Source organism: Ochotona princeps, chromosome 5 (genome assembly GCF_030435755.1).
Source record: "Ochotona princeps isolate mOchPri1 chromosome 5, mOchPri1.hap1, whole genome shotgun sequence".
Classification (NCBI taxonomy): domain Eukaryota; kingdom Metazoa; phylum Chordata; class Mammalia; order Lagomorpha; family Ochotonidae; genus Ochotona; species Ochotona princeps.
In genome coordinates this window covers 16,639,658-16,658,509 of record NC_080836.1, presented here as the reverse complement: position 1 = coordinate 16,658,509, position 18,852 = coordinate 16,639,658, and the positions used below count along the sequence as shown (strand labels likewise).

At 40.7% G+C, this 18,852-nt stretch overlaps 2 pseudogenes; one reads left to right on the top strand and one right to left on the bottom strand.

Moving 5' to 3' along the window:
- The first annotated feature begins 981 nt into the window (after positions 1–981).
- On the top strand, positions 982–1,894 carry LOC101517911 (voltage-dependent anion-selective channel protein 2-like; annotated as a pseudogene).
- Positions 1,895–9,833: 7,939 nt separating this feature from the next.
- On the bottom strand, positions 9,834–10,477 carry LOC131480299 (large ribosomal subunit protein eL13-like; annotated as a pseudogene).
- Positions 10,478–18,852: the final 8,375 nt, after the last annotated feature.

The following is an 18,852-nucleotide window of genomic DNA, read 5'->3' as shown; positions in this document are numbered from 1 at the left end:
TCACAGCAAATATTAAAACATTTCATAATAATTTGCCAAATATATGTTCTCCTTTTTATTTTAGAAAATAATATTATTTAATGGTATTAGATATTAAGCTTTTGACATTTGGTATATTAGTTTCCTATGTTGTTATAATAGACTGCCACAAATTTAGTGTCTTATGGCAACACAAAATCATTATCCTGCAGTTCTAAAGGACAGAAGTTTAAAATAGGTCTCACGTGAGTAAAACAAGGATATCGGCATGGCTGCATTATCTGGGAGTGGTAGGGGCAAAGCCTGCCTGATTAGTATCATCAGTTTTAATTTCTAAATGTAGATTTCAATCCTTAGCAAATTGTTCCTCTTCAAATCCTGCAGGGAAACATCTTCAAATCTGTGATCCTGACTGCCTGTCTCCACTTTCAAAGACAATTATGCTTGCAGCGAGTTTATCTAGATAATCCAAGATAATCTCCTTATTTCAAAACCAATGAACTAGGCATCCTAACTCCATTTACAACTTCAATTCCTTCTGCCATGTAGCAGTATATTGCAGGTGCTGGGAGCTACATAGGCACCTTTAATAGGAGTTGTGGGAGGCGGGTATGAGTCTCTTTATCATATCTGGTTACTTTACTGATCTCTGTGAGTCTGAATTTCAGCCTCTCATGCTGGCCCTTCCCCTAAGAGGGTGCCCTGCAGAAGGACACAGTAATTCTGAAGTGGACATTCTGATGGAGGAAGGCATCATAGAGAAAATGAGGCTTGTTTGGGGTCTTGAAGAATGAATGGCATTGTTTTAAAAACAGAGCAAGAATGTGCATTGTTTACAAGAGAGATAAACTTTCACTTCACCTTCCAGCCCTGGGAGCTGCAGGCCTGTCTTGAGGGAGTTAAGCCACTTTAGTTGTAAGCCTAGTGGCAGTAGCACCCCCAACAGGCAAGCATCAAATCCTCTCTTCCGGAGCTCCCCAGAGACAGACCTGCAGGTAGTCAATGCATATTTGTTCGTCATACACCAACCTTAGTAAAACAGCCAGAGACATTTTCAACAAAGAATTTGATGTTGAACTGGTGAAACTGGATGTAGAAACAGTCTTGCTGTGATATGTAATTCTCAACAACTGCTTTATCGAGTTTAGGTACTGGTAAAGTTACTAGAACCATGGAGGCCAAACAAAAACAGTATGAGTATGGCCTGTCTTTCACAGAAATACGGAACACTGGTAACACTGGGAACGGAAATTACATTTGAAGATCCTATCTGTCAAGATTTAAAAGTGACATTTGATACTACCTTCTCAATAAATGTGGGCCAGAAAAGTGGTAAAAGCAAGTCCTCTATAAGAAGGAGTGTTCTAACCTTGTTTGTGATGTTGACTTTGATTTTGCTGGACCTGAAATGCGTGGCTCAGCTGTCTTTAGTTATGAGGGTTGGCCTCCCGGGTACCAGATGACCTTTGGCAGTGCCAAATCACAGCTGAGGAGGAGTAACTTTGCAGCTGGTTACCACACTGGGGACATCTACACACTGATGACAAGGATGGGACAGAATTTGGAGGATCAATTATTTAGAAAGTATGTAAAGGTTCTGACACTTGAGTAAACCTTGTTTGCACATCAGGTGTCAATTACTTTTGTTTAAGTGTTGCAGCAAAATATCAGTTGGAACCGACTGCTTCCATTTTTGCAACAGTGAACAACTCTGATTTAATTGGAGTGGACTGCACTCAGATTCTGAAGCCTGGAGTGAAGCTCACACTGGTTGCTCTGGTTGACTGGAAAAGCATTCATGCTGGAGGCCACAAAGGTGGGCTTTCCCTGTAGTTGGAGGCTTACTCCATTTGAAACAAACGTCTGGGAATGGGCATATGAAGACTTGCATTTAATATATTTCCATTATGATTAGCAATCTCCCTCTCGTCCCAGAAAGGTGATTCAAACAAAGGATGATCTAAACAAGGGCTATATTTAAAATATTTAGACAGATATTTGTTAGGCTTGAGAAGAAGTGGGACAAAACTGTGAAACTATGCAGAAGAAATAATATTCAAAGTTTCTTTATAAAACTATGTGTAGATTGGCAAACAAAATTAATTCTTTCATAAACTGGGGGTTTTACTAAAATGGCCATATCATTGGATGAAAATGACATTTGTGATTTCATCATTATTTTTCTTTATGGCTGGCTAAAGCACAGTATTATTGGGGTTCCAGAGGACCTAGGGAATTAAGGCTTACCTGACTCAACTACTGATTCATCTTTTCAATTTCACTGGGGTGTGATGGGGCCAGGGAATCGGTACTGAGGGAAGTTTGTTAAGGGCACAGTGAGAAGTCTCAGTGTTGACATTGCCTAGTTGTCATGCTCTCCCAGGTTTTCAGCACAATGACGAGACGAACAGCTATTTCCATCTCCTGAAAATCTGTGATAGCTGGAGTACTGGTCACACAAATAGCAAGGTGAGGACTACAGTCAGATTTCTATGTGACTTCTTAGTGTGCTAATGGGGAGACTGGATCTCTGAGACAATTGGATCTCCAAGTGCAGATCTCATTGTTACTGTAGCTAACAGCTACATCCGAATCACAGTAACTAATCCTCTCCGCCACCTTTTCTTTTAAGTCTCAACTTCACTTTTGAAATCTATAAGTGCTTCTCCTGGAGTCTGTACTCACTCATTTCTTAGTAGTTGGAGTGATCTTTCTAAATGACAAGATAATTATATCGTATCTCTAGTTATTATTAGCCCTTGATTCCCATTTGTATTCAGGATAAAGCCAAATTTCTTTATCAGTGCCTGCATAACATCAACCCTTAAAACAGACCCTCAATGGGCAGGTGTGTTGGACTTTTGGTTGAACTAAACAATTTGAATAAAAATGTATTCAGTAAATAAATGTTTAATACTCATTAGGTACCTTTTCTTGTTGCACTCCCACACTAGGATTCCTGCATCTTACTTGTGTTCAGGGTGAAGAGCCCTGGGTAGGGTCTGGCATAGTTAGACTGAACTCAATCCAGAGGAAAAAAGCATGTTCAGAGCATTATCTGTGTAAAAAAACCATAACGGGGGAAAAACTGGCTCCTGAAAAGCTGACTCTTCAGCTGTTGTGCCCGGCTTAGTCTTACTCGGCCTTAATTCTCCTGGCGATGTCTCAAAGTCTAGATCTCCGAAAAGCTTTCTCTAGTCTTCTTTCATGAGTGTAGCTTCAAAATTTGGAAACTCAAACCACAGTTCATATGGTTTTAACTTCGTTTTTGAATAATAGGTTTAATTGCAGATACTCATCTGGGCATTTATTCATTATAAATCTTTCTACATCTTCCTCCAGAATAGAATTTTATTTAGAGTCTTGATTAGCACTTGCATGCTTACTTGAGTGCTGATACACCTTTAACTTCAAGGTGATTTTTTGCTTCAGTATTCTTTGGTGAACAGACAGAATTAGCAGCTATGCCCCCTTGGCTCGATCTAACTTATATGCACCACCCACAGAAAGGGGCAAGTCAGGACTGCAGCAGTTTGATCTCAGCAGGACATACTGATCTTCCCTTCAATTTTTATTTTAATGAATTTACATCAGTCTCCATATTTAAAGCTGGAATCCTTTTGAAATTTCTATGAATTTTTTTTTGTAACACTCCAATTGATGAATTTTCAGTGTCTTTGCACAGTTGAATGATTGACATATACAGTGGCAGGTATAAGGCTCAGAAGAAATTCAGCACCACTAAGTAGGTGAAGAATGTACAAAAAGACTAGAATCTCTTTATAGAGCATTTTTTCCATGAAGACTAATCAGAGCTTTTTCTACTTCTTAGCTTCTCTAGATGTATGTGTGAAATCAGCTACCAACCACAAGAAAGAGAATCACTTGAGCTTGCTCTGGTTAGATTTCCTTGAGGGATCTGGCAAAGGCAAAATTGGGGCTACTCTCAGGCTCTCAGTATGGAGCAAAATGAGTTCTTCCAGAAAGTTCTTCCTTCTGCATTGACACTCTTTGTTAGATACATTCTTTCTTTTTTCCAAATGTGTCTTCACTCTCTTATGATTATGATCTTAGCAATTCTTAGGGAACTTCTGAGTCAAGCAAAATATTTACTTTTTTTTTTTTTTTTTTTTTACTTGAAAGAGTAAGAGAGAGAGAGAGAGAGAAGTGCTTCCATTCACTGGTTCACTCCCTAACTGGTTACGATGGCCAAAGCTTTCTCTGGGCCTCCCATTTAGGTAGGTGCAGCATCCCAAGGCCTTGGGCCATCCTCCAGTATTTTCCCAGGCCACAAGAAGGGAGCTGGGTCAGAAGTGAAACAGGCAGAACATGAACCGGAACCCATCTGGACTGCCAGTGCTATCAGCAGATTATTACCTTGTTACACCACCATATCAGTCCTTGCCTGCTTCAATTTTGACACAATGAAGGTGTGATAACTCTACACCCATCCCAAACGTTCTTCAGCATTGTCCAACAGCAAATCTGTGACACTAGCCAGCACTGTCGCTCACTGTCAAAGAGGTCCTGGGTGCTTATTTTAGTGGCTAAGTCCTAACACCATTTAACAACCTGTTGCTAAACCCCCAGCGCAGGGATCTTAAGATATTTAGATACCTGACTTTCAATTTACTTGTTCTCACTGGAGAAAAATGTGGATTGCTGTTGCTGGAAGCCAGCTAGGAAATGGGAGTTGCTATCAACATTGCTGACAACAGCCATCACTCAAATGGCCTGCTTGTTTTATGCAGTACATATAGTTATGGATGACGAAGACTATCTTTGGTTATGAATAATTTAAACTATTTCCTCGAACTTTCAGGTAGATTTTTGGATCAAGACATTGAAATATGTTTTTTTATGAGTCTTTTTACTGTGCCAAAAATGGTCAGCATTTCCCCTTAAAAGGCTATAGCTTGGAAAATAAAGAATACTTTTCTGTCGAATGCAACGGAATGTCTTTTCTATGGCCTGCCATATGGAGAGCACTAGATAGCTTTGCACAAATCTAGGACTTTTAAAAAGTTGGATATGGTCCTTGGAGATCCCTGACAAATCAGGCATCATCTGTTTATACCGTTCTTCTGAATGGAATCCTTGGACTTGACTTGTTTCATTCCATAATGAGTTGCAGGTGCTGAGAAGAATTGGCACAGCTCTTCTTAATTGCTTATCATGCAGCTAATCTGATGAGGGAGATATTAGTGCCAGCAAGATATGTATTAAGCAGCCAGCAGCTCATAGTTTTCTCTCCCATTGATCAAGCCAGCTTCCTGAGTTAAGAGGCTTACAAGATAAAAATAGGAAGAATGAAGAATTGCTGGAGTCTGGTTGGTTTTGTGAGAACAAGCAGAATGAGAATGGTAGTTTTCAAAGAACATCGGCCAGGGTCTAAGAGAGGACTAGGTAAGAATTTTGCATTACTCTAATTAGCTGTGTACTATTAAGAAAACCATTGAGTTTTTCTGAATATTAGTTTCTTTTTTTTTTTTTGGTAAATGAACATAAAGAAATCTGAACTTACAAGCTGCTATAACCCTATGGAAAAAAAATCTGGAATTTCCTCACAAAATTAAAAAAGAAATGCACTGTGATCTAGCAATTTCATTCTATGTTATATAGTCATATGGAATTAAATCAGTCTGTCAAAAATACATCTGGGCTTTTATGTTTGGTGCAGCACTTATTTATAATAAAGAGTTCAATCAATCAAAATTTCATTTGAACGATGCATGAATAAAGAAAATGTGATACATAAACACAGTAGAATACTATTCAGTTCTCAAAAGTATGAAGTCTTGTTTGCAACAACATGGATGAAGCTGGAGATTATCTTGCAAGATTGAATAAGGCAATCACACTAACAGACGCCCCACATATCTCATTCTTATATGGAATTATAAACATTGACCTCACTGACACTGAAGGTAGAATAGTGGCCATTAGAGGCAGGAAAGAATGAAGGAGAGGATGATATGAAGAAAACTTGGATAACGATTCCTAAGTTATAATTAAACCAGGAAAAGATACCCTGGTATTTTATTTCACAGTAGAATTGACTTTATATAATGCTATCGAACTATGTGCTTTTCAGAAAGCAGATCTAGAATAAATAATCTTTTTTTAAACCACATAAAGAAATAATAGCTGTTGGAAGAGGTGGGTATGTTTACTCTGACTTAAATCCTACACACTATACAATGCATAAATGTATTTGAAATCACGTGGTGCATGATAAATAGGTGGTATTTCATATATCACTTAAAACCATTAGTAAAGATAAAATTAACAGGAAGAAATAGAAATAAACCTGACCTTACTTGGCTGTTAGAATTACTATAAATATGAATACTTCACCTAGCATGGGAAGGCCAGTGTTTTTCAGTGTTGGATCTTTACCAACAGTATCAGCCTCACCAGGGAGCTTACTAGAAAAGTACCATCTTTGCTTACAGCCAACAACCAGGGGCTTAATGCAGAACTAGCCAGACTGGCTGAAAAAGAAACTTTGGGATTACATACATGACCCTTCCATGTTGTTGTGATGCAAGCTACAGTTCAAAAATTCTGATGGTTGTAGGCCTTTTTGAATGATCACTATGTGACAAAATTCTGGGTTTTTGTTTGTTTGAAGATATATTTATTTTTATTGAAAAGTCAGAAATAAAGAGAGGAGAGACAGAGAGGAAGATCTTGCATGCACTGACTCATTCCCCAAGCGGTCACAATAGGTGGAGCTGTGCCAATCCGAAGCCAGGAGCCAGCAGCCTCCTCCAGGTCTCTCACCTGGGTGCAGGGTCTTTGACTGCTTCCCCAGGTCACAAGCGGGGAGCTAAATGGGAAGCGGGGCTGCCGGGATTAGAACTGGTACCCATATGGGATCCTGGCGCATGCAAGGTGAGGACTTTAGCACCTACACTAGTGTGCTAGGGCCCTTGTTTGTTTTTAATTTATACTTATTTATTCGGGAAGACAACAGAGGAGAGGGAGACAGAAAAAGAGCGAGAAAGTCTGTCTTCCATACTGGTTCACTCCCCAAATGGCCACAAAAGCTGAGGTTGGTCCAGCCTGAAGACAGTTACCAAGAGTCCATCTGTGGTTCCCATGTGAGTGCAGGGGCCGAAGTGCTTGGGCTGTCCTTAACTGCTTTCTCTGCTCTGTTACCAGGGAGCTGGATACAAAGCACAGTAGTTATATTTCGAAGTTACACTCTCATAGAGGATCCTGGCATCAGAGAGCAGCTTTGCACATCTGCTCCGCAATGCCAGCCCCAAGGGACATAGGTATTTTGATGAGTATTTTAACTGCTAGATCAATTATCCACCTATGGAGTTTAAGCATTTTATTTCAGAAGCAGAGACAGAGAGGGGAACGTAGATAGGGATATAGATAGAGAGAAGTAGAGACAGAGGTAGAGTGTGCAGTTGGAGAGTGCTCCTGTCCACTTTCCTCCCAGATACCTAGTGTTCTTGGGACAGGGCCAGGCTGAAGCTGGGATTGGGATGACAATGTTAATCTTTCACATGGTTGGCAGGAACTCAGCTTCTAATCCAGTCGCTTGCTGCCTCCCTGGGTGCGCATCAGCAGCAAGCCCACATCAGGAGCACAACTGGGACTCAAACTCAGGCTCTCTGATGACAGATGCAAGCTTTCCAAGCAGCATCTTAACCAAACCAAAGCCCACTCTAACTGCTCCCGAAAATTCAAATGTACATTTATAATGATATATAAATATACTAATATTTATAAATGTTTTATTTTTTGTTTGAAAGGCAGAGTTACAGAGAGAAGGATACATGGAGAGAGCACCTCCTTTTCACTCTTGAAATGGCTACAACTGAAGCTGGACCAGTCTGAAGCCAGGCAGCAGGCACTGCCTTCAGGTCTCCCACGTGGATTTAGGGATCTAATGACTTGAGCCATTCTCTGCAGTTGTCCTAGGCCGTAAGCAGGGAACTGGATTAGGAATGGAGCATCTGGAATATGAACTGGCACCCTGACAGGATTCCAGAGCAGCAGATGTGGCCTAAACCGTGGCACCATTCTCATATAATTATGCAGAATTAATTTTAGGTTCCTATTTAATACTATTTAAAATAATGTGAAAATGTTTCATATTGATCAAATTGTATGTTTTGTTCCTAGAGCAAAGTAACTGTTCTGTAATAATTGTAAGTATTATATTTAGCTTTGTTTTTATACCTTAAATGAAAATTCTCAATATGTTTGACTTACTTAAGAAAAGTTATAACATGGAACTCTTTTCAATAAGTAAAAGTAAAACTGGAATTTTGTTCTAGCATGTCTTCACACACATTTGCTTCATCTGATTTCTACTTATATCCACGAAAAAGGGAGCATTTGAGTTCAGCACTCTGTAGGGTTTTGAGGATACAGTTTTCAAAATGTGTGGTGTTGAGACTCCTGGCTGTAGGCCTCAGCTTACACTGTGGGATGCAGTGTCATTATCAGACCCCGGTCAGCAGTACCTGTGAGAAGGATGCTGAGGACCACCTGCGCAGGCTCAGTCTGAAGCATTGATTTCACAGGCAGCTGGGGAGTCATGCACAACCTCTTGGACATGATCCAGCCCTGTCATTACATTCTGCTTCTCAAAATCAGGCTCCATCTTTCTAATTGAATAATGTTCCATTTCATCATGCTCATTTTAGATATTTTCTCCTTTCAATTCAGGAGTTGGAATAACAGACATCCATCACAACTCTGAGAAACGGGAGGCAGAGCCGTTTCCCAGGCTGACACTCCACCCCCAGGGCTATCTCCTAGCCATCACGCTCAGCCATCCCACAAGGGCATTCTTTCAGCACCTGCTCTGTGCCCGCTTCCCCAGTGCCTGTCACGAGAGCATTGTTTGGCCCGAAGGGCAGCGTCAGGCTGCAAGACCATACTTGCTGAAGAGGAACGAGGCAACTATTTTTGCCAGATTTTCTTTTCAATTCCATTTCAGAAACCTCATTTAGTGCTTCAGCTGTTTTAAGCAATATTTCTGAAAGAAGAAACTCTATTATTCAGGAAAATTGCTAAGTTGATGTTCGGATGTTGCTTCTGGGTGCCATCCTGTCTCAGTTGCTGTGCGAAACTGCAGAAGAAACAGCAGATTTAGTATCTCTCATCACTCATTCTGTTAATAACCCTTGAATACTTACGTGCAAAGCACATAGAATGTGGAACCACGGACCATAGCTCACATTTGTCTATGCGGAAATGGAATATAGTAATGGGGTACATGTACCAGTCCGACAGCAAGTCCTTCCTCAAACTGCGTGCTGCATCATGTGAAATCAACACCGAGGTCAAGGATCTTAAGTGGCGTGGAGTCAGGGTAGGGAGCTGTAAAACTGAGTCTTCCAGCAGAAGCAGCAGCTTCAGCCGCACTAGGCATAGTTCTGTTAGAATACTTCCATGGGAAAACAGGCTGTTTAAATGCTCTGCAATAAAAACAGAACTAAGCATCCCCACTTTCTGAGTACATCAATTGTAAATGGAGGGGCTACTGTGTGCAGTGCAAGAGTTCTACACACTCAGTTCCCAGAGGCACCATTCACCCAGATCGGGATGTGTGCAGATTTGTGCAGTCTGCTCAAATGTATGCATTAGCTCAATGTGAAATACTTTAAAAAAATCCAGCTCATTATAGAGCTGACTTATACCTCATAATTAACAGTTAACATTTTGGGATTTGCTTGTGGTTGAACCAAAACCATATTTCTGTTTTGTTATTGTTGATGCTACCACAAAGCATAGTTCATGGAAATCTTATATATATATATAACATATATATATATATTTTTTTTACTGGCCACACTGTACATTTATTAGACAAATCCCCTAAAAGACCCTATTTTTTCTTCTCCACGTACTGTTCTGCTGCTTCCTTGACCGTCTTGGCACGGATGCCATACAGCCAGGCATTGACACGGGCCATGCAGAGACTGGCAAAAGCTTTGGAGTTTTTCTCTTCCTCGGTGATGACCCTGGCTTTCTCTTTTTTTTTGTAGATGTTCCGGATGGGCATTACTGGACCTGTGAGCTGGGTGGCCAACTGGAGTTCTTCAGCCGCTGTCGCCCTTCTTGGGGGCACAGTGCTTGCACGGGAAGAGGATGAGCTTGGAGCAGTACTCCTTGGGGCGCTGCATGTTGTCCTGCAGGGACTCGGTGGACTTGTTCCACCACCTCGGGTTACCCAAGATGCCCATGGTCTGGGCCAGCTTCTTGTTGATGCCAGCCACCCGCAGCTCCTCCAGGCTGAAGCACCTTGGTGTGGTAGCGCACGGTCGGGTAGCGCACGATGGGCCAGATGGCCCGGACATGGCGAGCTCGGGCCTGCCTGGCCTTGAACCTGCAGGTCTTCCGCGCCGGCTGGTTGAATCACATAGCCACTCGCCGCTGCCAGTCCTTGTGGAAGGGCAGCTTCACGATCATGCCATTCTGGCTGGGCGCCATGGCTGCTGCCTGCTCGGCCGGAGAGCAGAGAGGCAGAAAGTAAATATGTTTGTTTTTTAAAGATTTGTTTATTTTTATTGGAAAAGCAGAGATATATATAGAGAGAGGAAGAGGCAGAGATGTTCGATCTGCTGATTCTCTCCCCATGACTGCAATGATTGGAGTTGGACTAAGAAGTCAAGAGATTCTTCTAGATCACCCACAAGGGTGCCAGGTCCCAAGGCCTTGGGCCATCCTCTTCTAGTTTCCCAAGCCATAAGGAGGGAACTGGGCTGGAAGCAAAGCAACATACAGAGAAGGGGAGACATACAGAGAAGGAGAGACAGAGTGAGATCTTCCATCTGCTGATTCACTCCCCAGTAGCCATAATGGCCAGAGCTATGTTGATCCAAAGCTGAGAGCAAGGAGCTTCTTCCTGGCTCCGCATCTGATTGCAGGGTTCCAAAGACTTAAGCCATAAGCAGAGAGCTGGCTCAGAAGTGAAGCAGTGCAGACATGATCCTGTGTTATATGGGTTCCTGATGCCATAGAGTGGAAGATTAGTTCTCTACACCACCCCCACCAGCCTCATTTTCTTTTTTCCAATCTCCTGAAAAAGAAGACAAGTCATTTTCCGGACTTTCTATAACTTACTCCTTTAATGGCATATATATATATATATATAATATATATATTATATATATATATATTATATATATATATATATTCCTGAAAGATTTCCCTGCACTCCCTCCCCATTACAGGTTAACATAGCATATTTAGGGTAGAGTAGGTTTTACAGTTTTTCGATGTAGATCTTAAGTAATCTGACATTAATTGTTGGTTTATAGATTATATCGCGTTATCTTATTGCATTGGATACAGGTTGTTAGAGATTGCACTAATATTACAATATACAGGTACTATCTTCCAAGTTGTCATCTTTTCATCTCAGATTAAGGCAAACATGTGGTATTTAACCTTTTGGGATTGGTTCATTTCTCTTAGCATGATGGATTCCAGTCGGGCCCATTTGATCACAAAGAACTGCATTTCGTTTTTTTTAATAGCTGAGTAGTATTCCATAGAGTAGATGAACCATAGCTTTCTTACCCAGTCTTCTATTGATGGGCATTTTGGCTGCTTCCAGGTTTTTGCTATTGTAGATTGTGCTGCTATGAACATAGGCATGCATGTTGGTTTCTTGTGTAAGATGTTTTGGATATATCCCTAGGAGTGCTATTGCTGGATCATATGGTATGTTGATTTTCAGTTGTTTGAGTATTCACTAAACTGATTCCCATAGAGGCTGTACAAGTCTACAGTCCCACCAGCAGTGGAGAAGGGTTCCCTTTTCCCCACATCCTCGCCAGCAAGTGTTGGTGGTATTATGTATGTGTGCCATCCTTACTGGAGTTAGGTGGTACCTCATTGTTGTCTTCATTTGGATTTCCCTTACTGCCAGGGAACTTGAGCATTTTTTCATATGCTTGCTTGCCATTTGAGTTTGTTCTTTTGTGAAATGTCTGCCCATTTCCCGTGCCCATTTCTTGAGCAGTTTGTTCTGGTGTTTTGGTTTCTCTGGAGATCTTTGTATATTCTGGAGATCAGCCCTCTATCTCCTATGTAGTGTGCAAAGATCTTCTCCCATTCTGTAGGTTGTTTTTTTACTTTGTTGATTGTTTCCCTTGCTGTACAGAAGCTTCTTAGTTTGATGAGGTACCAATTGTTTATTTTGGTCTCAATTTCTACTGCTTTTGGAGTCTTTGTTAGGAAGTGAGGGCCTACCCCTAGATCTTGCAGTGTGTTTCCAACATTTTCTTCCAAAAGTTTGAAGGTTACTGGATGTAGGTTTAGGTCTTTTATCCATTTATATTCGATCTTGGTGTATGGTGAGAGATGTGGGTCTATCTTTTTTTGTTTCTGCAGGCTATCAACCAGTTGTCCCAACAGCATTTATTGAACAGAACTTTCCATTTCCTTGGGTTGTTGTCTGTCTTTTTGTCAAAGATTAATTGACTGTATCTGTGTGGGTTTCCATCTGTTGTTTCTATTCTGTTCCACTGATCTTCCTCTCTATCTTTGTGCCAGTACCAGGCTGTTTTGATGACCACTGCCCTATAGTATGTCCATAGATCCGGTACTGTGATTCCCCCTGTTAAGTTCCTGTTCTTCAGAGTGGTTCTGGCTATTCGTGGTTTTTTTGTGTTTCCAGATGAATCTGTGTATCATTTTTTCCAGTTCAATGAAGAATGCTGTGGGTAATTTGATTGGGATTGCATTGAATGTATATATTGCTTTTGGTAGTATAGACATTTTGATGATATTAATTTTGAATGGCATATATTTTTATGTTATTGTGTAGAAAAACAAAGGTTCTTCTCCTATCTGGATTGTTTGGAAAGTAGAGCTTCAGAAAAATGAGCATGGAGAGCACTGGCCTGTCATTTGATTATGAAGTTTAACCTACATTATGGAATTGAGATATGGAAAGGAGCAAGGCAGGGCTGGGGGATCAGCAGCTCCTAACACGTCTTAGGCAGATAATAGTGCTTATGTGTGACTGCGTACTCAGATTCATCAGGGAAACTGGATTTCAGGTTCATGCATTGGGGAAGAAGGGAGGAAAGGAATATCCGCTTGCTCTTATACTCTATGGTAAAAGACCCAGTTCCACGACCCGGAAGGAAGTGGAAATTTCTATACTTTAGTCATGCATACATGGGGGCCGGTGCTATGGCCCAGCACATTTTAAAGCCTCTGCCTGTGATGTCAGCATCTCATATTGGGGCTGATTTGACTCCCTGCTGCTCCACTTCCAGTCTTGCTCCATGTTAATGTACCTAGGAAAGCAATGGAAGGTTGTCCAAATGCTTGCTGCGGTGGAAGACTCAGAAGCAGCTGCAGGTTCCTAGCTGCAGACTGGCCCAGCCACAACCACAGCAGCCATTTGTGTGTGTGTGTGTGTGTGTGTGTGTGTGCGCGCGCTTCGGGGGTGGAGGGGCAGGTGGGGGTTGCATCAACAGATGAAAATCTCACCTCTTTGTGATTTTCAAATTTTCAGAATAATTTTTAATCATGTATGTGCAAAGAATATAAGAGTTTCCTAGAATGGCTTCAATGCAAAGACACAGGATGGGAGGCAAGGGAAACGTCTGAGCTTGAGTGAATCCTCTTTGAGTGAAGCAAAGAGGAGAACACAATGCGGTCCACAGGAGCCATTTGTTAATACATTCTAAATGTTCAACACATTCTCAAGTGACGTCTTCTTACATTTGAAGTAAACTGGAAATTCACTCATTACTATACCCTGCAAAATCTATTTTCCACATTCCTTTTAGTTTTGCTTTGTTTGAAAGAAACACATTATTATTTTGCACACACAAGATGGGATACAGTTGATCCTCTGACTCTATCTGTGGTGTTGCTTCCATGGATTCAAACAACAGCAAATCAAAACCGTTGGGGAAAAAAATAACCTTATATCTGTAATGAATATGTACAGACTATTTCCTTATTAGTCTATAAATCACACAGTAAAATATTAATTGATGTAACATACATGGTGGATTAGGCATTACAAATTTTTAAAGCAGAAATTAGCTATTAAAAATGTTATACATAACCTAGAGATGACTTCAAGAACATAAGCAATTGCTTCAAGGCTACATGTAAATACTATCTCACTTGAGGATCTGCAGATCTGGGGAGTAACAGGAATCCTGGAAGTAACTAAAATCTCCTTCCCAAATAAATCACTTTTAAAATATGCTGAGCACAAAAAGATATCTTTTCTATGATTTCATTCATACATAGAATATAAGAAAGAGGGGATCTCTGAGAAGTTAAAAGTATGATGGTCATTATCAGAGGCTTGGAAGAGGAGAGAGAAGAATAAAGAATGGTTGACCCTTGGACAGTAAGTTACCTTTAGATAAGAATAGATCTAGATTTCCATTTTGCACAACAGAGTGGCTATAGATAACATACTATACACATTTAGAATGTGTATTTCTGAATGAATTCACCTTGAAGAAATGCTGAGTGCTTGAGGAAATAGATTTGGCATGGATCACATTGTCTTCTCTATTTCATTGGTCAAGAAATTAATCATTAATGCACACAATGTGTGCACAGGCCTTCTTGTTTCCACTGCCCCCTTACCTTCTCGTGCATGTGGAGAATCTGGGAATCAGAGGCAAGAACGGGGCAGTGAGAGACGAATTCATAATGGTGGTTGGAAAAGAAAGGAAAGATGCTTTGCCTTCTAAATTACATTATCAGACACATGAAGAAGATAATATTTCCAAGAAACCTGGAATCAAAAGTAAATAATGGCAGAGAAACTGGGGAACATTTCTTAGCTCTGTGACCTATTGGATGATTTCTTTTCAGATTGACAGTTTCTTGGAATTCTAATAGCTGAGCATAATGCACTTTGCTCTATCAGGTTACAATAAAAAATGTATTCTGTTTAGGAAAATTAAAGGCATTACATCAAGATCCATACTCCTGTGTCAGATCCATTATCTTGAGTCAGATTTAATAGCAACCTGACATCTGCAGTTTTGAACTCTCCTTTGGGATTGATGTTTAAAAATCTTCCTTAGGCTAATCAATTCCGATGATTCTAGACCTAACAAAATCAGATCTCTTCAGTTAAATGTTAAAGCCAAGAGATTGTATAAGCTGAGATCAAAATAGCTAGAACAATGATCATCTTCTCTACAAACTTGTAAAAATGGTTTGTATATTATAAATGGAATACCTAACTCAGGTTGTGGTCATCCCATTAGCTACAGTCTCAGGAACAAGCACGGTAGCAATACTATATTACGTATGTTTTAAACACAGGATTTCCTCCACACAGGAAATTACAGTTGCATATTCACATACAGCAAAGACTGCTGCAGTTTTCTGGGTGAGTTTGAAGGCATCCTAACTGGGACAGATCCTTTTTTCCTCTCTTTGTAACCTCCCACAACACCCACTCTATCTTGGCACCTTATCAGTTGGTGATGTGAGTCTTTAATTGCTTAACTTCTTACTTATTCACCTCCACCGTAGATTTTAGCTATGGAATGAACTCTACATAGCCTCTACACTGAAATAGTGCTATTCAAATAGTTTCTGAAAGATGAAATGAAATAAATTTATCTTGCTGCAAAAATTTGTGTAGTTTCATTGTCATATCTCCATGGCTTTTTTTTTCACAGCCCTTTGGATTCATGGATTTTAGTTCACTTTTTAATACAAATTTTGTCCATTTAAAATATTTAATTATCAACCAATTGATTAAAAATTATAGTGTCATAAGAGAGAACTTTCATTGATTGGTTTGCTCCCCAAAGGCCCTCAATAGCCAGTGCTACAACAGGTTGAAGCCAGGAGCTAGGAACTCCATCCAGGTTTCCCAGGTGGTTGGCAGCATCACCTACTGCCGTCTGGATACATTAGCAATTACCTGGATCAGAAGCATTGATAGGACTTGAATCCAGGCACTACAAAATGGGATATGAGTATCTCAACAGCTTAACCTGCTACATTAGAAACAGCTATGCCCAACTTTAACTTTTCATCTCATTTTTTCACAACCTCTTGGAAAAGCTTTGTATAGTTCTTGTTGTATCATAGTCATTCAATAATTATTCATAAAATATCGCATTTCCTGTAAGTCTTGTCTGCTAAATTATGAGCTGCCAAAGGGTACAGTTCATGGGCCATTGGACCCAATACTGCTGAACACACAGAAGAATGTCAGTGATAATTTTTACATGGAGTTGAATAGAAGCATTAGGAATTACCCATATGCAGGGATCTCTGTGTGTGTGTGTTTTGTTTCTTTGTTGCTTTTCTGTGGATTAATAGCACTTTGTGCATGCCCCTCTAGTAGCCTCTATTCAACGTTTCAATCTTTTGGTTCTCATCTGTCTTGTCGCAGTATTTTATGCCGAGAGGTATTTACATTTTATTTCTTCTTTGAGTATCTTTGCACATAACAAATGAATAAAGAAAAGAAACTAACATTGTGTTAATTGGCTGCTACGTCAAGTATGTGACTGTACCGTGGGATTTGTAAATATTAATTCAATTAATCTTCTCATAGTCTCCTGAAGCTAGTAATTTAAGTACCATTTAATAATTGAAAACATCGAATCTCAGATATTGCTTGTATAAGATTATATATCTGGCAAAGGCCTACGCAGTGATGGAACTGTAGATCCTTGCAATTCAAAGCACTATTCACTCTTTTATCGAAATAGGTCACTTTGGCATTGTTTAATAAGCGAATGAACAGTGACAGTAATAGTCAGCAATAATTGAAGTTCATTTGTCCACCATTTGAAAATGCTTAAATGTTTATTATGGTCTCAAAAAAAGTAGCATTTATTCTAAGCTGATATTTGCAATTAATATCTCTTGGAACAATTTGATTTTCTCCTTAAAAATGTCAAATCATTTTTCATGAGCTTTTTAAAGACTCCCTCATGTGAGTATATTTCCACATTTTTGCACTAAAATGTGTATCTTCAATTCCATTTTTCTGAACTTCTTCAAGCACTCTGTTATATGTCTATGTATACACAACCTTCCCTAAAACATATCTGCCTGAGAAATTGCTTACTTAAAATAGTACTTCTTTCCACTTAAAAATGGCATGTTTTTTCAACCAGCCTAAATTTTACAGAAGTACACATCTCCAGGATGTCAATAAAATACCTCATGGATATATAAGGAGAAGCCTCCATTGGTAAGTAGGACACCATAAGCCATCAGGATTTCTTTTTTTTTTTTTAATATATATTCATTTATTCATTAGTTACATTGTATTATATGACACAATTTCATAGGTACTGGGATTCCCCTCACCCCCTTCACCCCAAACCCTTCCCCCATGGTGAATTCCTTCACCTTGATGCTCTGGCATACTTAACACTGGCTGGCAACAGGCCTGGTTGGGGAGCGTGGGGGAGGCCTTGGCTGCATGGAGCCTACCACCAAGGGGCGCAGGAATTGGAAGGGGGCTGAGTTCTGGTCGGGTCACAGTTGTAATCCCTTGGCACAAATATCCATTCGGACTTGATGCACCATGCCTGATTAGACCGCAGCACAGTTTGGTGCTCCGGAGGGCCAGGATAGATGTGGGACGGCTCGGCTAGGCCTCAACCCCAACTGAGCCTTGTATGAGATATAAGTGGGTATGGACAAGCCGTGGCTGGGCTGAAACTCTCAACAGCAGGAACCAGAATGGATTGAAGAGCGGAGCTGGCTGAAGGACCTGCTAGTATGCGTGAAGCCGGACACCAGGAAGGAGTCGGAAGGAGGAATCTGAACAGTTCCTCTGACAGGACACTGACCCTACAAATAAACGCAGGAAGCATGGAGGTAAACAACCCAGAAGAGGCTTTGGAATGTGACCCACTCGCATACACTTGGCTCGGGTTGGGGCAGACCAGGCTGAGTCAGTTCACGTCATCCAATGGCAAGTCCAAGCGCTGAAACTGTGTGGGGGCCTGGCCGGGTTTGGTCGCGATAAAAAAAAAAAAAAGTACAAAACACAAAATGCCAAGGTGAAATGGCCTGTGCCAGTAGGGAATGCAACACCCGACCAGCACACCTCCCACTGGTTTAGGTGAGGGACGAGAGTGTGATGGGCAGAGCCGGGGAGAACTGCGATACTCATTGGTTCCAATGGAGGTCGGGGCTCAGAATAGAACCAACCCAGGGGGTAAAACCACCAGCTGATCGGAGTGATGGACTGTGGTGGGCACTGTGCTTACTAGTAGTGCATGTAGGAGCCTGGACTGGGAATGCCTCAAAGTTTTTTTAGGGGATTCCCCTGAACAAAATGGAGGAATCAAAGCATTAATCAAAAAAAGATGGAAAATGAAGTAGATCAATCAACCACCTCAGCTATATGCTTCCAGCGGAAAACTGGACAAGGGGAAACTCTAAGATGGACTATGTCAATCAGTGGACTCTGCACCAGCCTCATCATACCTGGACTGTTGCTGATGGTATGTTGGAGCTTCTAATTGATCGAGGTGACGCTCTGCTGGCTCTGCCTTCAAACCTGAGAGGGCCTCCCTAAGAGGCCATTGAACTTGAACTGGACAAGTGGGATGCCGGACTCTGTATGGTGTGAACTTTTAATTAGGGAATCTCAACGGAACTTGAGCCATCAGGATTTCTTAGCTTCCCTGTGTTAAGAATGTTGTGTGAAGGTTGATCTACATGTCAGAAAAATAATATTGGAAGATTCTTTGGGATTTCTGGTTTCACCTATATGATACAGAGGGAATTAAAAATTATTTATTTATTGAAAATGAAAATAAAAGGTGCTGATTTTGAGACAAAACTTGAAGCTCATGCATAACTTTTCTTTATACATCTCTCATTGATTTCTCGTGAACTCCATCAACAATGGGA